Below are 15,099 nucleotides of genomic sequence, written 5' to 3'. Positions count from 1 at the left end.
CGTGGGTTCTTTCATGTGCGCTAAGTGTATGATGCATACGGGACCTCGGTTTATCGTCTCAACCGAATGACTAGCGTCCAGACCACCTCTCAAGGTCTAGTGGAGGGGGAGAAAATATCGGTGGCTGAGCCGTGATTCGAACCAGCGTACTCAGATTCTCTCGCTTCCTATGCGGACGCGTTGCCTCTAGGCCATCACTCCACACATTTTAGTAACTATGTTGCTGGAACATTAGTTTCTTGTGTTAGTACACTGAACAAGTATTCTCCCATCAGCATTTACTGTAAAACTGTACTGGAGTGAAGAAGAGAAATGACCCCAAGACACAACATGACCATTGAAAATATATTTTTATGTTTCAATAAAATCATCAACCACGAATACGTTATCGGCAGGTCGATGTTGGTCGTGTAACAGAAAGAACACCGCCATGTATATGTGTATGTATTTCTTTTCATCACAATAGATTTCTCTATGTGAAATTCGGGCTGCGCTCCCCAGGGACAGCGCGTCGCTACACTACAGCACCACCCATTTTTTTTGTATTTTTTTCCTGGTGCTGTTTTATTTGTTTTTCCTATCGAAGTGGATTTTTCTACAGAATTTCGCCAGCTTTCTTTCTTTCTTTCTTTTGCGTTCGACAGCTACGCAGTCAGGGTCGCAGTCCGAGGGATGCCACAAACTCGGACGTCCGGTGAAGATCGGCTGCCGTCCCCCAGAGCTTGGTGTTGAGGTCAGCACCCCCAGGCCAGGACTGCTGCCGCATCTTCTCATACAAGGGGCAGTCTTGGAGAATATGGGATGGGGTCTGGTCAGCCTGGCCGCAATCACATAGGGATGTCGCCAGCAACAACCCTTCTGTTGCCGTATGTTCTTTTACGTGCGCTAAGTGCATGCTGCACACGTCACTTCGGTTTATCGTCTCATCCGAATGACTCTTCTACCCTAAAGAGAGAACAGATCTAAATAACAAGTGGGGATAAAATGTGTACACGACGACTGTTCCAAGTCATATTCAGACAAATGCCTTCACAGGCCTCGAACGTCTGATTCCAGTTAAGTTCAACTAGTTGGTGTATCCAGGACCATAAAAAAATAATCAAAAAAGTTTCGTGGGTACGTTAAGAAAAAGCTTTATTGTAGTATGTAAAAACATGTGTTGGCATAAACACAAGTAGAGAATTTTTAACCGTATCACTTTGTTCCGGGGAGCATACTGAACAGTGAACATATTCCGGCATGGACCGGTTACCACAAGCACAACCGAAAAGCATGTTCACACACACACACAAAGATATTGCAACCAACCTGTTCTTCTTCTTTCCGTTACACGACCAACATCGACTTGCTGATGACTCTGTCGTGGTTCATGCGTGCTGGGTATTTTCGTGTCTCCATAACCCACCGAACACTGACATGGGTTACAGGATCTTTAACGTGCGTATTTGATCTTCTGCGTGCGTTTTCACACGAAGGGGGTTCAGGCACTAGCAGGTCTGCACATATGTTGTCCTGGGAGATCGTAAAAATCTCCACCCTTTACCCACCAGGCGCCGTTACCGTGATTCGAACCCGGGACCCTCAGATTGAAAGTCCAATGCTTAAACCACTCGGCTGTTCCTTGTGCATTCTCTCAAGTGTACGTGTACACTGAAGATGACTGACAAAAACCGTCATTAATTTGTTCGAAGACAAACGAAGAAACTTCTGAACAACACGACACTCCAGCGAACAATTCAACCATTTTTCTCCTCCTCCGCCTCCTCAGTGAACAGGGCTTTCTCATTGGATGGTGTCAAACACGCACCGCACACCACGTGATGACACTGGCCGCTTTGCTTGAGAGTACGCTACACGGTTCAAAGTTAAACACGTCCCTGAACAGAAGAAGACAGATATTTTCACCCAGTGTTCGTGTTTCACGTGCCAAGTGGGTTGTTTTGAGTTCGTGGCTTGTTGATTGCGAACTCCGCTTTTGTTGAAGCGTTGGAGGAGGGGTGAGAGGCAAAGACAGTGAGAGAGAGCGAGAGAGAGACAGAGAGAACTAAACCAAAGGCCATGTTCCCTCGACCTTCTTGAGCATTCCGCGAACATCAGTACGATATTATCCCCAACATGTATTGATTTTACTTAAACTTTCAACTAAATTGTTGATTTTACTTTAACTTTCAACTAAATCTACAGTCATGGTTATCTTATCGTCTTTAACATCAATCAACATATAGTCCTGATTATTGTATAGCTTTTAACATCAATCAACGTATGGTCCTGGTTATCTTATAGTCTTTTGATTAAAGTCAATCAACGTATAGTCATGGTTATCTTATTGCCTCTAAAGTCAAACAACGTATAGTCATGGTAATCTGAACGCCTTTAACGTCAATGAACGTACAGTCATGGTTATCTTATAGCCTCTGACGTCAATCATCGTATAGTCATGGCTATCCTATAGCCAGAAATCATAGCAACAAACACGCGCGTGGCATCGCCAAAGGCACGCACGCACGCACACACACACACACACACACGCTGGTGGCTAGCCACTGGTCACTCACTCACTCACTCATTTCCTTGACCGCTGGGGTCGTTGGGGGGACATGAAGATGTCATAGCTCGCCACGCCGTCCTGTTGGCAGCTGTCGTAAGGAGATCTGGCATCGTCATTTTGGTCCATTCCTTGACGTTGTCGGACCACAGCTCTTTCTCTGCCGCCCCCGTCTGCGCCCTTCCTCTACAGTCCCTTGCAGGATGGTTTTGGAGAGGGTGTTATGTCGTATGACGTGACCAAACCATGCCATCTTCTGTCGTTTGACAGTCGCGAGCAGTGGTTCTTGGGGCCCAACAAGGTTGCTGACCAGGTTGCGCACATAGTCATTGGTCTTGTGCTCCTTGTTGGAGATGTGTAGCAGTCTCCTCAAGCACTTGGTTTCGAATGCTTGGATTTTTCTTTCTGTTTCTGCCATCAGGGTCCATGTCTCACATCCATATAAGAGGATGGAGACCACTAGTGACTTGTAGAGCAGGAATTTTGTGTGGAATCTGATGTTGCTCTTCCATACCCTGTTCAGTCTGGCCATCGCTGCCGTTGCAGAATTAATCCTATTTCGGATTTCTGCTGTGCAGGTGCCGTCTTTGGCCAGGGTTGCTCCCAGGTACTTGAAGCTGGTCACTTCTTCCAAGGGCTCACCATTCGTGGTTATGTTGGCACTGGTGTTAGTTGTGCTGTTGACCATGACCTTTAACTTCTCTGTGCTGACCTCCATGCCGTAAGCACTTGCTCTTGTAGTAAGTCTGTTTGTTAGATCCTGGAGCTCGGTGTTAGTGCCCCCCATGAGGTCGATGTCGTCTGTGAATCGAAGATTGCAAACTGACCTGCCGCCAATGGTGATGGAAGTGTGGTGGTCTTCGAGGGCCTCTTGCATGATTCTCTCCAGAAAGATGTTAGAAAGTACTGGGGATAATAGGCATCCTTGCCTGACTCCGACTGTGGTCCGAAAGAACCGTCCTTGTTGATTGTTGAGGAGCACTGCGCTGCTGGAATGTTCGTAGAGGGCCTGGATAACTTGAATGAGCCCTTAATCAATGTTGAAGCCTATCAGTACTTGCCAGAGGCCGCTGTGCCACACCCGATTGAATGCCTTCTTGAAGTCGATGAAGTTGTGAAAGATGTCCTTTTGGTGTTGTAGATGTTTTTCAATATTTTTCATCCATATTGCAGGACAACCAACGATCCACAGACAGTGAGCCACTGGTACAAGATCCCATTGTCTTCCCCCCCCCCTCCCCCCCCCCCCCCCCACACAGACACATTCAACAAACAAAACAAACAAACAAGCAAACAAAAACTGAGCTGCCTCTTCAGTCAGTTTGTTTGTACTTTCACAAGTAAAATTACTGTCCGCTCTAAAAACCAAACCAAACCAGATGAACCTTTTCTGAATCACACATCTTCCAATGACGCGAACAATTTCTGATCTCGAAGAAACTTGTTTTGGGTGGAGAAAACTGGTGGTTCAACGTTCTTGTCAATCAGCTGACAGTTTGAAGGCGTCGTTTGCTGAGCAGTGACGCTTTCTTCGGCAACAAGTTCGTGTTTCACGTGCTAAAGTGTCACTGCTAGTTTTGTTGAGGTTTGGTTTTGTTCACTCCGTGTTTGGAACTGAGAGAGAGCGTGGTGTGTGTGTGTGTGTGTGTGTGTGTGTGACAGACAGACAGAATGGGAAAGAGAAACACAGAGAGAGACAGAAATGCGCAAGTTTGAGGTGTAAAGAGAGAGGGTGAAATCGTAAAAGACATAGCGATACATTTCCCTCTCTCTCTCTCTCTCTCTCTCTCTCTATATATATATATATATATATATATCGAAAGAAAAGTACAGACGCATTTATTATGCACAATAACAAAACAGGGAGTGAAATCCATCCAGAAAAAAAGAAAGAAAAAAAAAGCAACAATCAAACAAAAACAAAAAAACAAAAACAACCAACCAACCAAACAAAAAGCCGCACAGAGGATAGCTTCAAAACAATGTTTATTTCTGTACTGATCAGACCCAAAGTATATCGATATATAGAAACATCACGGACAGAAGACCCATAGTGTATCGATAGTTATAATTATAGAAACATCACGCACTGAAGAAGTTAGCGAAAGAAGAAAAGCAACAAGAGTCGCCAACATCACCAATGAACAGAGATTTGTACAGCCAACGGAGGGTCGCTGAACACATATACATATATAATAGGACACAGTAACCACAATGCAAGTCATAGTCATTAGTTTACAAAAAGCTCACTGAGAAAAAGACGTGTGAATACGAAAACTGTTGCTTCATTCGCACGCTCACGCGCACGTATACACAACTTCAAACACACACACACACACACAACTTTAGTGACAAAGTCATTGCACTGGACCAGACCAGAAGATAATTAAAAGAAGAAGAAGAAATCTACCTCCATCACTGAAGACCAAATACAACTTTTTTTTCTCTCTCACGAACAACATATTTCTTATTTTTTTCCTTTTTTTTTCTTGCGATAATCACGATACAACATTGTAAAAAAAAAAAGTAAAAGTAAAGTAAAAAGAAAAAAAAGAAGAAAAAAAAAGAAAAAAAAGAAACGGCGAAATAGAGCAGACACGACTCACTGAGTGTCTCACAATAGTGCACTGTGTGCACACAAAACAACAACAACAGCTGTTGGAAGAAAAGAAGCACACACAATGCTCTATGGCTGTTCTACGAGGTTGAAATATTCATTTATTTTAACTATTCTATTAATTTATATTTCTCTTCTTTGACCAATAAATAATCACAGAAAGCCGTCCATGATATAGTTGTATACGTGTTCCATAATCGTCGACTTTTTTTTTTTTTATTGCATAAGACAAGGTTATGAATATTCATCTGATCAAAATAATCAATAAGGACCTGTTCATTATGGTCAGTAGCGTGGAGAATAAGAAGTTAAAAAAAAAAAAGTAATCGGAAGAACTCAAACACATGCATGACTAAGAGAAGCAAGAAAATAAATGTCATAATTACACAGATATAATGTAAAAAAACCCGTTTCTCTTTGTTGCTTGTGTTTTGACGTTAAATGTGTACCACCGCTCATCATTTGGTTAAAATATACACCACAGGTTACCTTTGATGGTCCATCATTGTATATTCAGTCTTTGTGTTACAGTAAACGTTGTGCTGGCCCAAAAAGAGGAATCGCTCTAAAGACTTTTTGTCGTTCAGCTCTTGTTCATACGTGGATATAGTGTAATGCTAGTGACAATAAATCAATGCCCCTCATTTGTGTTTCCGCTTCTTCTACTTCTTCTATCATCATCATCATCATCATCACTATTCTGTTCACAGGTTGGATATAACCATATATCCACTTTCATCATCATCATCATCATGATCATCACCACCACCATCATCATCATCACTACTGCTCTGTTCACAGGTTGGATATAATCATATATCCACTTTCATCATCATCATCATCATTATCATCACTACTCTGTTCACAGGTTGGATACAATCATATATCCACTTTCATCATCATCATCATCATCATCATCATTATCATCACTACTCTGTTCACAGGTTGGATACAATTACATAAGCACTCCCAGACCCCCAAAATTATTCCACCTTGCGTAATATATATTTTTTTAATTCTCTTCATTTTGTTCCTGTTTCAAATCACACGCACACACCACACACACACTACTGACCAAAAAAAAAAAAAAAAAAAAAAAAAAAAAAGAAGCGGTTCCATACATCAAGCTATCCGATAATAGTGATTCGAATAATTTTTCTAATTTTTAAAACGAATTAAAAAACAAAAAACAAAAACAGGCTCACAGCAGGAAAAAAATATCTTTATACCAATGCACTTGGATGCAGACATAAATGTTTTGTTGTTGTAAATAAATAAAAAAAAAGAAAAAAAGAAAGAAGAAAAACAAGAGAGGCAAGACCTTCAAGACTCACTTGTGATACACTTAAAAGAAAAACTCTAATCGTTAAAATGTGTTCTGTATTTGTTATTGTAAAGCTTCGGGTTAAAAAAAAAAAAGAAAAAAAAAGTCCTAACCAGATTCGAGCCCCGCGTGTTCGGGTGAGAAGAAACTGTCTTACCCATTACACTATCGTGGCTCCTTAACTGACGTTCTAAAATTCAATATTTGAACATACTTTTTTAAAGGGTGATAAATCAATTGCGGTATTCGCAGTGAGAACGCTGTTTAAATCATATTATTCTGCTGTATCTTGGGCATTGAAAAAAATCTTTGAGGGCAATAAAAAATTCTTTTTAAGTCCGCGGTAAAGGAGACGTGGCTATCGCCGCAATCACACTGCAACATTTAGCCGTTTTCTCTAGATCTAGATAGATGTACAAGTTTAGTTACACCCGCCGGGAATGTAGTACGATACGGGCGATTCAATTTCTTTTTTATGTTCTTTGTAGTTTTAAAGTTTTAAAGTTGATATGAAAATTTAGTATTTTGTTAAACTAATAACATGTAGAGCCAAGTACAAGTACTTCTAAACGTCGTATGAAGTGAAAAGGACTTCATTTTGAGAAAAGTCAAGACTGGAAATTTTTTCGTTTCATCAATTCAAGGGTATTAACTCGCATGGTTTACAATTTTTAACTTCCGACTGATTCTGTGGATATTTTTTATGGCAGTTTGGGGTATAATCCAGTAAGTGATGGGGCGTTCACAAATCTTTCTCTGAATAAATATTTAACGGTCTCCTTCTCCAACTTTCCATCACATGATATCATGTATTGTCCATTGAATATAGGATTGAACGGGCAGGTCAACAACTTGAAACAAAATGGCGTCGTTCGCGTTCTCGTAGAATATGAGCACGCACTTTGAATGTGTATAAATATGTGCATTTAATTGATTTTTGCCCATGACCTTCAGGGCTCAGCCAATAGATCTATAAAGTCCACTCGTATTGATTTTTTTGCATTTTCCAAAAAAGACCACTTGGGCGAATGAACACTGAGAGTAAAACACAAGCTTTTTATGTACTGAGTAGGCTATAATTTCAAAATGTAATGTTTAAGACGAGAAAGATCAGTTTGAAGCAAATTAAGTCCCCTAGCATTAATTACAGATTAATTTCCCTTTTTTTACTATCTGCACCAAAACGTTTGCAAAATAAATAAAACTTCCATGCTTAGCAAAAGAAGTTCCTGTTCGAACAAAAAATGATAATAATGACTGCTCTTGTTGTTGTGTCAGAATATCAGATCAAAGTGCCAAGTTTAGAGAATACAAAAAATATAAATATAACAGTAAATGCAGTTTGCATATAATTTGGCTTTTTAAAAAGTTTTTTGTGCCCATCCCAGAGGTGCAATATTGTTGTAAACAAGATGACTGGAAAGAACTGAATTTTCCCTATTTTTATGCCTAATTTGGTGTCAACTGACAAAGTAATTGCAGAGAAAATGTCAATGTTAAAGTTTACCACGGACACACAGACACACACACACACACACAGACAACCGAACATCAGGTTAAAACATAGACTCACTTTGTTTACACAAGTGAGTCAAAAAGGACAGAAATTCAAAGGGAGGAAACCTCAGCATCAATGGTCGTCAAAACCTCCTACGAATATCACGCACATTTCTGAACATTATCAACAGTTGTCGTGTAGAGGTTTGTAGACGTTTTCTTCTTTTTTTCTCTCGTTTAATTGGTTTTGTTTATCTATTATTATTATTATTATTATCATTATTACTTTGATTTGTTGCAATAATGGCTGCTTAATTATTCTGCAGGTGGGTAACTGCCTTTTAGGGGGGAAAAAAGAAAGAAAGATAGCAACCAAACAAACGAAAACGAACACAAAAACAACAAAAAAGAACACGTAAAACGAACACAAAAGTTAAAAAAAAATGTATATATATATTTAAAAAAATACCCCCCCCCCACCCCCCCAAACAACACTGAAAATTTGCTTCACAGTTCATTTGCACATTTTGCTTTGTAATCTTTTAGAAAAGTTTTTAATTTTTTTCCTAAAGTTCGCTTTTTACATTGTATAAGTTCTCGCTCTTATATATCTGTTTTTGTTGTTGTTGTTGTTCTTTGTTGTGTCTAAAATCACACCTCGTGAATTGTGAATAGTCTTTCAACTGAAGAACATTCACACACACTGTTAAGGAGTTCACAGCCTTATGTTTTTCATGCATTATATTTTCAAGTGCATTAACTAATTTGTTTTATATTCGTTGATGATTTTAGCTCCTTGTTCAGGATTAGCCACTTTCTTTCACACACACACAGAGTTATTTCTGTATTGGATTGTCGTCCAAAGCGTTTTCGAGGTGTGTGTGTGTACGTGTGTGTGTGTGTGTGTGTGTGTGGTGTGTGTGTGTGAAACTGCTGGTTTGTGTGTGCAGGTGTGGGCCCGCGTGCGTGTAAACGAAAACGTTGTGTACAACCACTTGTAAGAAAACCCGTTTTGACTGAATTTCAATGGAAAGGTTTGCATGATTTGTTGGTAGCAACTGGTGACTAAAAAAACAAAGTAAATTACCACGTAGCTGTACTGTGTAATCAGTTACATAACAACCTGTGATAAAATAACAACGAGCATAATTATAACAACGGGAATTACTGTCTGAAAAAAACAAAAATAGGGCTGGTTAATCCAAAACTGAAGCACTGAACACCGAAGCAGATTAGACCTCACACCAAAAATTTCATGTAAAGAAATACTACGCGATAAACCGACTCGAAACTGCAATAGAGCTTGATCTACATAAAAAAAAAAAAAAAAAAAAAAAAAAAAAAGTGGGTGCAGAAGCACTTGTATCCAAAGCGAGTTTAAGTCTTAACAAAAAGCTTACAAGCTTACAGTGAACATACAAGAAAAAAAAAAAAAAAAAAAAAGGAACTCGTATTTTACATCGCTCATGAACAATAGCATTTCAACCAGCGTTAAAACCGAAACTGTGCCGCAGGGTAGTGAGGAAATATAAAAGCAAGCAGGATATCAGTTGCCTACGTAGATTTCTCAAAAAGAAAACAATGTGGTAAAAATTCTTGTGAGCAAAATACATAATATATCAGTTACGGGCCGTTTCACCCCTACCCACCCACACACATAAAGCCAACAAAACTGAATAATTCTCCACGTTGTTAAAAAAAAAAAAAACAAAAAAAAAAACGCGGCAGATGATTCTGCCCTCGTGGCAAAAAAAAAGTGCATAAACCACTTACCGGAAACAAAAAAAAAAAGAAAAAAAAAAAAAAGAAGAAGAACAAAAAATCAAACTCGTACATATAACACGTTGGGCATTCCAAGAAGAGTTGTTGTTTTTTCACGCAGGGTAAATGTGTTTTGGGTAAAAAAATGTGTAAAGAAAAAAACAACAACAAAAAAACACTCACCTATAAATAAACGATTTTTTGACACAAAATCCACCACAACAATAATTCAAACAAAGTAACTCCAAATAAAATACAAGTATCTTTCGAGACCAGTGACAGCTGTTTCTAGATAATTATGATCTTTCAAAACGAAAAAAAAAAAAGAAAAACAATTTTTCAAAATTATTATACCAGCCCATACACACATAAACAGAAAGTAAGAAAATGAGGACAGAAACACATATTGAGAACTAAGGAAACAGCGAAAGACAGCAGCTGGGAAAGACAGCCAGATAAGAAGACAGGAAGAAAAGAATGACAACAGGACAGGACAGGACAGGACAGGACAGCCATAGCTTCTCACTAACAGACCGGAGCAGCAAAGAATCGCCTGTTCTCGTTTCGATCGCTGTGTGAGGCTGTGAGGCCATTCTCGTTGCCCTCTTGAGCACTATTGGACTCTTTCCGTCTGTTTCGTAAACCCCACAGTCTCTTTTCGCCTATTCAGCACCCCCCCCCCCCCCCCCGCCCCCCCACCCACCAACTCTCTCTATCTCTCATTATGAGGAAACATGAAACGATCTTTTAGTTCGTACATACTGTGTTCAACGTAAAGTTGCTTCTTCATGGGTTGTAAATGAACTGTTGGATCACCACCTCCCCTCTTCCACCACGTCTCGCACCCTTCCCTGATGTGTATGTTTGCACACTAAACCATCTGAATCTGAATCTCTCTCTCTCTCTCTCTCTCTCTCTCTCCTGTTTCGTGATTTTAGAAGTTTCATGATTTGGAAGTGAAGTGAGCAATATTTTCAAACTGCATTTTCTTTTATGCTGCCTAGCTCTCAGTGAAAGTATTATGCTGAAGTTTATTCCTTCCAAGTAATAGCGGTACCCACGTGCCTATACAACTCTAAGCCTTGTCATGACGTCCACCAAACAACGTGATGTGCGTTATCTGTTATCTTATCTAAAGCATTCAGCCTTTGAAAAAAAAAACTCTTGACATCGTAGGATGTCAACAACTATAGCTTCTCGTGCTCTGTTTTCTGTTGTTGTTGTTTTTGATTTTTTTCCCTCAAGGCCTGACTAAGCGCGTTGGGTTACGCTGCTAGTCAGGCATCTGCTTAGCAGATGTGGTTTAGCGTATATGGATTTGTCCGAACGCAGTGACGCCTCATTGAGTAACTGATACTGATACTGTATTGTTCCGTGGAGGTCTGTTTTTGTTCTCCAAGACTCTCTCTCTCTCTCTCTCTCTCTCTCTCTCTTGACGCCCTTGGAAGCCATGGCCGGATGAACAAGCCACTCACACTCTTGTCTGTCTGTCTCTGTCTCTCTGTGCTGTTTCATAATTTCCGAGGTTTGATGATTTGCATCTTCACATAGACCGGGGCAGAAATGAAAAAAGTGAGGTGTTTGTTTTCGGGATAGACAATCTAGTGGCTGGACAATCCGGCACAGACCATTCAGGATAGACAATCTAGTGGCTGGACAATCCGGCACAGACCATTCAGGATAGACAATCTAGTGGCTGGACAATCCGGCACAGACCAATCAGTATAGACAATCTAGTGGCTGGACAATCCGGCACAGACCATTCAGGATAGACAATCTAGTGGATGAACAATCCGGCACAGACTAATCAGGATAGACAATCTAGTGGCTGGACAATCCGGCACAGACCAATCAGTATAGACAATCTAGTGGCTGGACAATCCGGCACAGACCAGTCAGGATAGACAATCTAGTCGCTGGACAATCCGGCACGGACCAATCAGTATAGGCAATATAGGTGCTGGACAATCCGGCACAGACCAATCAGTATAGACAATCTAGTGGCTGGACAATCCGGCACAGACCAGTCATGAAAGACAATCTAGTCGCTGGACAATCCGGCACGGACCAATCAGTATAGACAATCTAGAGGCTGGACAATCCGGCACAGACCAATCAGGATAGAAATTCTAGTGGCTGGACAATCCGGAACAGACCAATCAGGATAGACAATCTAGTCGCTGAACAATCCGGCACAGACCAGTCAGGAAAGACAATCTAGTGGCTGGACAATCCGCCACAGACCAATCAGTATAGACAATCTAGTCGCTGGACAATCCGGCACAGACCATTCAGTATAGACAATCTAGTGGATGAACAATCCGGCACAGACCATTCAGGAAAGACAATCTAGTCGCTAGACAATCCGGAACAGACCAATCAGGATAGCCTATCTAGTCGCTGGACAATCCGGCACAGACCAATCAGTACAGACAATCTAGTGGCTGGACAATCCGGCACAGACCAATCAGGATAGCCTATCCAGTCGCTGGACAATCCGGCACAGACCAATCAGTATAGACAATCTAGTGGCTGGACAATCCGGAACAGACCAATCAGGATAGCCTATCTAGTCGCTGGACAATCCGGCACAGACCAATCAGTATAGACAATCTAGTGGCTGGACAATCCGCCACAGACCAATCAGTATAGACAATCTAGTCACTGGACAATCCGGCACAGACCAATCAGTATAGACAATCTAGTGGCTGGACAATCCGGCACAGACCAATCAGGATAGCCTATCTAGTCACTGGACAATCCGCCACAGACCATTCAGGATAGACAATGTTAGTGGGTGGATAATCTCGCTTAGGTCAGTCGGGAATAGGTGAAAGAAGAATGAACGAATCAGAAATAGGTGAAACGGAAACAGGCGAATCGGAATGGCATCAACAGAAAGTGCCAGGTCTCCACACAGACAGTCAGCAACTGGCCAGACTCAGGGTGAACAACAGCTGGTAGTTTAGAAGCGATGTCAGCACACAGCTGAACCAAGTCACTAGCACCACAACACTCACAAAGCGATAAACAGCTCAGCCCAACATAATTACCAGTTTGATAAAAACAAATATGATAATAAAAAAAAAAGTAACAGAAACTGGGATAGGGTGCACACCCAATTATCGATTAAAGAGATGAAAAAAAAGAAAATAAAGAAAAAAAAAAAAAACGCCTACTGTCAGATCAGACATGGAATAAAGGCCTACGACAATAATAATAATAATAATAATAATAATAATAATAATAATAATAATAATAAAAATTAACTGTAAACGCATCTGTAAGTAAACAAAACACATTGGGTCTATGTAAAAAAAAGAAAAAAAAAAGAAAAGTAACTGCACTCACAATTAAACAATTCACACAGAGAAATCTGTTGTAATAAAAAGAAATGCAAATACAAATACGAATGCAAACAAAACACACTTGCGCCTGCGATGAAAACCTAAGTGTGTCCACAGTTGAACAAAACATGTTTGGGCCCAAGATGACTAAAAAGTGATTGTGCCTACGGTCAAGTCAAACAAGCAGTAAATGGGCTCGCGATTGAACAACACGCGTTCAGGACCATGTCGATGTAAAAAAAAAAACAAAAAAAAACAAAAAAAACCAACCCCCCCCAAAAAAAAAAAAAAACAAAAAAAAAACAACAAGAAAACAACAACAAAAAAACAACAACCCCAAAACAAAAAAACAACGTCATTAGGCTTTGGTTTATTAAGCAGGAGTATTTTTGGCTAACGGTAAAACAAACTGTCGGGCTTTCGGGGTTACGGTCACAGAAACTATATCGGGCTTATGGATGAAAAAAAAAACAACTATATCAACCTGGCTAATCAAACAGTATCGGGCTTAATGTTGAACAAACTATATCGGGCTTATGGTAACACAAGCAATATCGGGTTAATGGTTGAAAAAATACGCCTGAACTTGTCGTTAAAAACTGATATATGGGCAGACGTTTAAGCAGAAGACATCTGGGTTTATGGGTGAGCAAACAGCACTTGCGCCCATGGCCAGACGAAAAAAAATGAATGGGCCCCTTGGTACTACATAAAACGCAGTTGGATCTATGGTCTCACAAAACACGTTAGGACGAATGTGCTGGTGCTGATGGTGAAAAAGGAGGGTTTGGTGGGCTTTGGATCAAACGGTTACTGTGTCCACAGTGAAAAAGAACAAAATAATTTGGCCCATGGTTAAACAAATAGTAATTTGGCGCTGGGTTAACAAGCCAATAATTTGGCCTACGGTCAAACAAATAGTAATCTGACCTGGGCATGACCAAACAGTAGCCATCCCTATGGCTAATTAAACAAACAGCTAATCAGGCCAGCACTGAAACGGCTCATTGCGGTCGGGAGGCTGTAAATGACATCGTGATTTATCCTTTGCTTGAAGACTATGGAATAACAAAATGGTTTAACGTCTATAGATAAAAAAAAAAAGAAGAAGAAGAAGAAGTCATATTCTGAGCCTGTGGCAAAATACGCCAAAGCAGAAGTTTTTTGACACCTGAAAATAAAAAAAATAACACAATCAAATCGTGGAAACAGCTTGAGTTTGCAATGGAACAGTCAGAAATACATGCTGATAGAATAGATCATCATGGAAAGAAACCCCGACTTTAAGAGATGAAAAACGTACAGCAAACAAAAACAAAAACAAAACAAAAAAACCCCCTAAAACCGACTGCGCTGGTTCTGATGCTAAAGACAATGAAAACGTAACCGATCACACCAGGCCATAATGATCAGGGGCAGGCCATTTGCTACACAACATCAACAAGAATAATGTACAGTAAAGTCAGTGATAAGATTGGTTTCACGGTGAAACCGCCGTTTCGAACATCCCCAACCAAGGTCTGGTATCCACTTGGGCTGAGTGAATAAAAATCGCAGGACAGTGCCTTTCCTAAGGATACATAACCATGTTGAAACAGGGTCCTCGAAACCTGATCATCGGTAAACAATGGATCACACTTCATCCGCCCAACCGATTCTTACCATGTTGAGTGATACCTCGAAGACGTATGCACATACATTGCTGTTGTTGATGTTGTTGTGGTTCTCTTGCTGTTGCCGTGGTTAGAATGAGTTGTCGCACAAACCAAGCAATGTAAGCGCTGTGTCGGGCATTTCTCCACACATGCAAAATCGAGCCAAACATTTCCCCACACATACAAAAAAGTAGCCAAACATTTCTCCACACATACAAAAAAAGTAACCAAACATTTCTCCACACATACAAAAAAAGTAACCAAACATTTCTCCACACATACAAAAAAACCAAAAAAAACCAAACATTTCTCCACACATACAAAAAAAGTGGCCAAACATTTCTCCACACATA

General features: G+C 40.4%; 1 protein-coding gene across 1 annotated transcript in view; it reads right to left on the bottom strand.

Annotated features, from left to right (window-relative positions):
• The window catches only part of LOC143283882 (uncharacterized), a 29,755-nt gene that overhangs the window by 11,265 nt on the left and 3,391 nt on the right, over nucleotides 1–15,099 (bottom strand). The window lies entirely within an intron of this gene.

The sequence above is a fragment of the Babylonia areolata genome, chromosome 7, assembly GCF_041734735.1.
Source record: "Babylonia areolata isolate BAREFJ2019XMU chromosome 7, ASM4173473v1, whole genome shotgun sequence".
NCBI lineage: Eukaryota > Metazoa > Mollusca > Gastropoda > Neogastropoda > Buccinidae > Babylonia > Babylonia areolata.
This window is presented reverse-complemented; position numbering and strand designations above follow the sequence as displayed.